This window comes from Triticum urartu, chromosome 5 (assembly GCF_003073215.2).
Source record: "Triticum urartu cultivar G1812 chromosome 5, Tu2.1, whole genome shotgun sequence".
Classification (NCBI taxonomy): domain Eukaryota; kingdom Viridiplantae; phylum Streptophyta; class Magnoliopsida; order Poales; family Poaceae; genus Triticum; species Triticum urartu.
Window position 1 is genome coordinate 5,361,706 of NC_053026.1, and position 8,225 is coordinate 5,369,930.

Here is an 8,225-nt window from a genome sequence, read left to right on the forward strand (position 1 = left end):
CAAGCTTCGCCTTCAATGTAAGATTTGGCATGTCAATTAGGTTGCACAAGTATAGCACTAAACAATGACATTAATTTTCTGATGAAAGTGGCAAAATACAGGCCAACAGTTGTGAAATATCCTTATCTTACCTCAATGGGATATTGCGGTGCACATACACACTACTAGGGAAAACGTTATACACAGAACTTTACCAGTAGCGCTTGTTAAAAAAGCACGCTACTGCTAGACAGCAGTAGCGCGTGCAAAATAAGCGCGCTACAGATGGACATATATCAGTAGCGCGTATCACAGAAAACTCGTTACTACTAAAATTCCAATCACTTAGCCGATGGGCTACACATAGCAGTAGCGATCTTCCAGAAACCGCGCTACCACTAATATACTTATAGCAGTGCGTTTATGCTTAAAGCGCTACTGCTAATGAAAATAAAATAAAATGAAAAACAAATAGAAAAGTTAATGAAAATGAAAGAAATAGAAAAAGGAGAAAGGAAAAATATATAATGTAAATAAAAATAAACGAAAAGGGGAAAAATGAGGAAGACATAGCAGTAGCGCGTTCTCTGAAATGCGCTATAGCTAACTTAGCTATAGCGCGTTTTCTGTAACGCGCTACCGTTACTTTTGACTTAACCAAAAACGGTTTCCCCCCGGCCATCACTTCTCCCCCAAATCGATCCTTCGCCCGCTTCGCCGTCGTCTCCCCCACTTCATCGTCGCCTCCACTTCGCCGCCGTCTCCTGCCGGCGTCGACACCGCGCTCATCCTCACGGCCGCCGCCCGAGGCCGCCCAGCCTCACCGCCGCCGCCTCTTGGGCCGCCCTCTATCTCACCGTCGCCTCCCTCGACCTCACCGCCGTCGCCCTCGACCTCACCGTCGCCTCCCTCGACCTCACCGCCACCGCCCTCGACCTCACCGCCCCCGATCCCGCCAGGACCGCCGTGTCCCGATCCTGAGCCCGCCCTCGCCGCCCCTACCTCCATCACCGAGCGCCTCCCCGCCACCGTCTCTCCCCTCTCTGTAAGCCCCCACCCATCCTTTTTAGTTAATAGATGTTAATGTTAAGTAGTAGATAATGTTGATGTTTTTTAGTTAGGGTAATAATAGATGTTAAGTAGTAGATAATGTAGATGTTAATTAGTTCAGTAGGGTTTAGTTTTTGAATTGAGTTTGTTTAACTAGATGTTAATTAGGGTAGTAGGGTTTAGTTTAGAGTAAAGTTTAGTTCAGTAGTTAACTAAATATAATCTATATTTGGTTTTTGAATTGAGTTCGAGAGAGCATGAGATTTGTGTAGATTTTCTTGAAGTGTCAAACGCTAGGGCATGCAAATTTGAAGTGGTCAGAATATATGCAAATTCCTCAACTGTGTTTGCCCATGTTTCGATTGTTCCCAAGTGGCCTTTTGTTGTTTCCAGGGAATGAAGCTGAGTGGCATATGTTTTGCCGGAATGTTGATTTATTTCCGTTCCGGCAAATTTTAGGTTCTCGATTTGTCCACTTTTTAGCAAAGGTCATGCCGAAATTTTCCGTGAATTTCGGCATGACTTGTGCTACAAACTAGGACATATCGAGTGCCCGGAATTTGCCGCACCGGGAAGGAGTCAACGTTCCTGCAAAACATAGGCCTTTTTTATGTCATTATTCATTTTATTAGGTCTAGAATTAATTGACTAGATTTAATCGTAGGAAACATGGCTAGCAACGATGAAGGACAGGGTTCTGGTTATTGCAACGACGTCTAGCTGGCGGCAGATGAATTTTTGAGCCTTGCCAACGATCAACCGATGTTGTTGCTGGGGCCACCGGTTGCATCGGGGACTGAGACCGACACGCAGACCGGTGCTGACACTGAGACCGGCGCTGAGACTGAGACTGGCGCTGAGACTCAGACCGGCATTGTCGGGGATATACCCCGCGGCATAAACCGGCCGGAAGTTAACCCGGCCGGACTTGGCGGTTTATCTGAAGACCCCGCTGACACTTGGCGAGTTACTGGCGACCCGCCCTGACTTGGTGGTTTACAAGCAACCCTCCTAGTCATTATGACTTACTGGTAACCCGGCGGGCGGGTCAGACGGATGACAAGGCCCAAGGCCCAGAAGGCCGGTTCATACTATGATGGGCCGGTTTAAGAGGAAAGGCATGAGGAATATTTACCTTACAAAGAATTAAGACCAGGACTTGTATCTGGTTTGTATTAGAGATAGACTAGTCCTAATCCTAATAGGACTCCACATGTAACCCGCCCCTTCAACATATATAAGGAGGGGCAGGGCTCCCCAAAGAGGGACAAGCTACAAGTAAGAAGAAACAATCTTAGGGCTAGACACAAAGAGAAGAGCCGGTTTACGGCGACTCCCTCATGATGATAATGAGACCTAGCCTCAAATAACATGTAGGGTTGTTACCGGATGATATTTCCCGGGGCCCGAAGCTGTCTAAATCCCTGTCTTGTGTTGCGTCTCTCGATTCCGCTCAACCCCTCTCAAATTACCACATAGATGCGTTGGCCTCGCGACTAAGTCCTCATGCTAAGGACATCTGCCGTGACAAAACCACGACAGTTGGCGCCCACCGTGGGGCCCGCGCACGGTGGTGTTGAGTTCTTGGAGGGATCTCTCCCAGGGATCAAGAAGTTTTGCAATTTTCCGGATGAGCTGGTTTGGAGGGATTTGTATCAACTTCAAGTTCATTAGTCCGGATTTGAGATCTGTAACGATTGAAGGTTCAAGAAATTTAGGATTACAACTGGTCCGTCGCCGTCGTCGGGCAATCTGCCGAGACCGACAAAGTTTCCGACTATACACAGCAACGGGGCGGGGGTAACATGACCCGAAAAAGGATTGGACACCGGCCCTGCTTCGAGTGTTCAGCGCGTTGAGCCGCCGCGACTCCCCTCAGCCATTGCGTGGTCCCAGCGGCCTCCCAAGCCGCCTGACTCGGCCTCCACGGCCTCCAGTTGCCCCCTCGGCCAGCTTTGCTCCGGGTCGCCTCGGCCATGCCTCCGGGTCACGGACTCCGTGCGACGGTGGCTCGTCTCGCCTCTACCTCGAGCGGAGCTGTCTCTGTTGGTCTTAACCCGCGGCTGCTCTCCTCTGCTGTGGCCGTCTTCACGCTAGGATGGATGGACAATCAGAAGCAGCCCCGCTGAAAGCGCACACATCAAATCCATCAGAATCATCAACCCGTCCGCATGGAGACAGAGCTAGTCAGATAGCCCATACCAAATTATCAAGTACTGGTAACACATCATGTCAAGCTACAGAATTTGATCCCCGTTTCCTATGGGCGTACAAACAAAGCTATCAAGTATTGCTAGTACGAGTCGGATCTGAGAAACAATCATCAAGTCAAAAAAAAAAGAGTCAAACCGACCACGACTGGAAGGAGGACACGGACGAGAGTCGATTAAGCCGGCCCCAGTACGAAAGTGGAGTGGATTCGATCCTCCGCCAGAGTCGCCGCAGCGCCTCCACGCCTGTTTGCTGAGCCGCGATGGGAGTTGATTTCTTGCGACCTGATTCAACCCGTCGCCGTGGCTCGCTCCGCTAGCCCTCTCCGTCGGATGCGCCGCTCTACTGGCCCTGAGTCGCCGCCACTGAACCGGGCGCCTCCCTCGTTCCAACCTCGTCGAAGCCGGCCGCACCATCGCTTTCGCCAACCCGCCAAAGACGACCTCCCATCACCTCTGGGCTGGTCGCCGCCGTCGCGCCCTCGTCGTCCGAACCGCCGGTCGCCGAGCCACTGAGCCGGCCCGGCGCGAGCAGCCCGTCGCCCGCTGAGTCGCCCAGCGCCGTGAGCCGTCCGGTCGCCTTCCGGGCTGTCCCGCGTTGAGCCGCCTGGTCCTGCCGGAGCCTCTACTGAGCCACCGTTTCACCAGTATCCTTCTGCTACAACCGTCGCGGCCTTCGAGCCGCCCCCACCGGTGTTCCAAACCGCCGTTGTGGTCGTCCTGCTTCAAGTTTGACCCGCCGCCTCTGAGCGTTGCTTCTGCTGCGCCTTACTGCATCTCTGTTGACCTCTCCTTGCTCGACCGTCGTTGTCACGCGCCGTCGAGCTGCCTGAAATTGCTGCCATGGTTGCACGAGACCCGGTCCCTGCTGAGTCCACAGCTGCTGCCGTGAGCCACTACAGAGCCACCGCGCCGACCGGGCTTTGAGTCGCCGCCACGGGCCGCCCACTGCTGCTGTCCCGCCGAGCCGCCGCAGCGCTCTTCACTGCCCGCGTTACTCTGGTTTGCACAGATTTTTAAGGAGTCTCCTAGCAAGGTGCTGCACAAGTTGAATGCCAAGTTTCAAAGGCTCAAGACCATTTTTAATTAAGAAGGGTCTGAGACTACTCATTGTTGGTGGTACGGCAAGTTGGCTGCCCCTCGAACAAAAGAAAAAGAGGTGTCAGTACACAAACAATTATGAAAAGGCTTCATCCAATGTCGCCGTCGCCACCGTGTTAAATCGTCAGGGCCACGTGGAGCTGCCTCTGCCGTGTTGAGTCGCCAGGACTCGCCGGTCTGCCTGAACCGCCGAGATGCCTCTGACGCGGCGTACAGATCATCTGTCAGACACAAACATCAGGTGATATCCGTCCGGTTTTGTTTCCATAGCATATATTAATTTTTATGTGAACAATTACTTTGGCATGTGGTATTTTTTAACGCAGGACAATTACTCATTACAACATTACAAATAAGGCGTCATATTACGGGCACGGAGAACACGCTAGCAACGTTCTGCACCGGCGTTTCGTCCGTGTCATACCACCCGGTGAATGAACGTGTGCAAGTCGCCGTCCCTGTGGCCCGGTTTACATCAGCTTACCGGGACCGCGCCCGCGATTAACTCGCCTGTCCGTGCCGGTTTACGACACCGGTGCCGATTTTCCCCGTCTGCACCACGGTTCTTAACAGATGGGCATTCAACTATAAACATGCCGGGGGCTGACCAACATCACAGGCAAACACGCCACTCATCATGCAATGGTCCGGTCTACATCAACTAGCTGGGACTGCGCCTATGATTGACTCGCGCGTCCACACCAGCCTACAACACCACGGATGACTCGCCCGTCCGCTCTCGCAGCCGGTTCACGCGTCCGTGCCGGTTTAGAACGAGGAGGACAACTTGCTTGTCCGCACCGGCGTACAGCGCCGTGGCCGACTCATCTATGCCGCCTCTGATGCTGAGGTCGTCTTTGGCGTTCGTTTCTCGCGGCCTAGTATACATCAACACACCGGGCCGCACCTGTCTGCATGAGCTGTTTGAGCAAGTCACAACTTGGGTAACCCGGTTTTCTTTCAACAAAATGGAGGCAAATTATCATTTATTATCAACCGCCGTCTGCACTGGATGGCTCAATGAGCAGGCGCACAAGTCGCCGCCACTACAGTTTGGTTAACTTCAAATCGCCAGTTGGAAGGAACCATTGGCCGAGTTGCTGACACGGCTCATACGGGATCATTTATAACCCGCCGCAGTCACCTCAACCTTCTGTGGATTCACATCGTGCTATCAACATCAATGATATACAAGTTATGACGGTTTATATCACGGTCAAATATGGAGAGTCTCAAGCCAACTCCTCGAGTCACCTTTGAGACTCGGGGGCTACGATGACATGACTCAGCAAATCTTGCCAGTTTAAGCCGGTTTAAGAAACCCAGGACGATGGAGGGAAAGATAACCCGGTCCCGGGGGCTACTGCTATATTGATGAAAATTTAAAGGCCGTCAGAAATATTCCGGCTCACAATGATGCTTCCGGTTTATAATCCGGTTTAAGGGGAATCCCGTCTCCTACACAAAGCTGAAGCCCTTGGTATCTGGCTCAAATCCGGTTTAAAAATGTCCGGTTCAAAAAGGAATTAACTTCTCGCAAGTTCGAGTTGGAAGGCTGTCAGAAAGTTTCCGGCTAAAAATGAAGATTCCGGTTTACAATCCGGTTCAAGGAAAAGATATCTCCCACAAAGCTTTGAAGCTCTCAATATCCGGTTCAAAATCCCGGTTCAAGAAGGATTTATCTCTTGCAAAAAGTTAAAGGGTGCCAAAGAGGACCTGCTGCCATGATGCGCGGTTCAAACATGGGTATCCTGCCTTATTGGCTTATCATATTATTGATCACTTGGGGGCTTGGTCGTATCCGAACCATAGCAACACCTTTTAATAGGCGTAAAGCTACAACATCACTTGGGGACTTGTGGTCACGTCTGAACCATAGTCACGCCTCTTGATCGGCCTAGTGTCACAGCATCACTTGGGGGCTTTGGTCGAACCCGAACCATCGCTACACCTCTTGATCGGTGTAATGCCAATGCATCACTTGGGGACTTGTGGTCACGTCTGAACCATAGTCACGCCTCTTGATCGGACTAAGGCCACAGAATCACTTGGGGGCTTGGTCGAACCCGAACCATTGCCACGCCTTTTGATCGGCATAATGCCACTGTTTCATTTGGGGACCTGGCTGACTTGAACCATAGCTACGCCTATCGGGGGCTTGGTTGTGTCCGACCATGGTAACGCCATTTGATCGGCTCAATAGCCTCTTTTTGCAAATGGTTTTATCATTGCCTTTGCTTGAAATTTTGTTTTGATAAATATTTCTTTTATTGAGTTTTTAAACCGACAATTCTTAAACCGGTTCGACTATCAAATTACAAATTGACTGAACACGGTCAAATCTTAATCCGGAGGCTATCTGCCCGGTTTGATTTTCTGTTACCATCCTATTATGGAGTAAACCGGTGTTTATCAACCCGGCTCGGCTTTCAACTACAAGTTGTCAGTACACGATCAAGTTATAATCCGGAGACTATCAGCCCAGTCTGGTTTGACTACAAGTCACCAGTATTATATATGGTTAATCCGGTGTTTATCACAAACCCGGTACGGTTTTATCATAAACCGGCACAAAATGGAAGGAGTTATCAGTACTCAAAATTTGGGTTATTACCCCTATTACAAAAAGTTGGTAAACCAACGATGTGATTCAATGTCACAGGTATGATATATTTCATATTTGATTATTCTTAAGTGCAGCCTTGGTTATAAACCTGAGTTATATGTTGGGCATTATGACCCGTCCGGCGGTAAACCGCCAGGACACTTTAAACTTGTTGTATGCAGAAACAGGTTGAATAAAGCATGATTATACGTCACCGGTGTTTATTAAACCGGCCTGGCTTTGGACTATAAGTCGCCAGTATATATTCGAATTGCGCCATTGGAATCATGCGCTTATAAATCATTGGGTTATATTATTTAAATAGCCAAACTTGGCTGAATTTTCATTATGATATTGAATGAATAAGGTTTTCATACCAGATTATATTATCTTGAATAGCCAACATGGCTGGATTTTATTATGGTTATTAATAACCGGTAGTATTGAGGTTTTCAAAATCGCTTTAGCGCAATGGCTATTATTTTATCAAAGGATATATTCTACAATGGAAGGAATAGTCCCGAGTCGCTGCAGGCTTACGACCCGGCACTTGGGGGCTACATTATTCAAATTGAGATTCCATGCAAGTCTCATGTCGCTGCAAGCATGCACCATGACACTTGGGGGCTAATGCAAAGTCATTTTTTTGGCCTTATTGAAGACCCGACCCATCACATCATAATGAGCCGGCCCTTTGGGACTACACATCACTTCTTAAGTCTACATGATTATATTTACAAAGTCCCTGCTCATTATTGCATAACGACCCGGCCCTTGGGGGTTACACTGGTTGAAGTTTTTGAGCATCAGACAATTACAAAGTCCCAGGTTGCTGCAAGCATGACAACCCGACCCTTGGGGGCTACATAATATGGAGTATTCAGTTTTTACTAGTGACTGGGATGAACAACATGGATTTCTTCAAAAGTGGCAGTATTTATATTGAAGCAAGTCTTAAGCCATCACATTGTTCTGCTCAAGACTTGGGGGCTACAGGTATTATATTATTATCGGAGAAATATTTTCAAATTCTCTGTTTTGAGCAAACCATATTGACCCGGTGTCACCAATTATTATGACCCTGTGTCTACAACTCGGCATTATCAATAATCATGAACCGGCGTTGGCAACAATCATGAACCGGCGTTGGCCACAATCATAAACCGGCGTTAGAAACAATCATGACCCGGAATTATCAGTTTTTATAACTCGGCAATTTTGGTAATGATAAACCGGCAAGTTCTACATCTTCAAACCGGCCGAATATCAGATGAGTATTT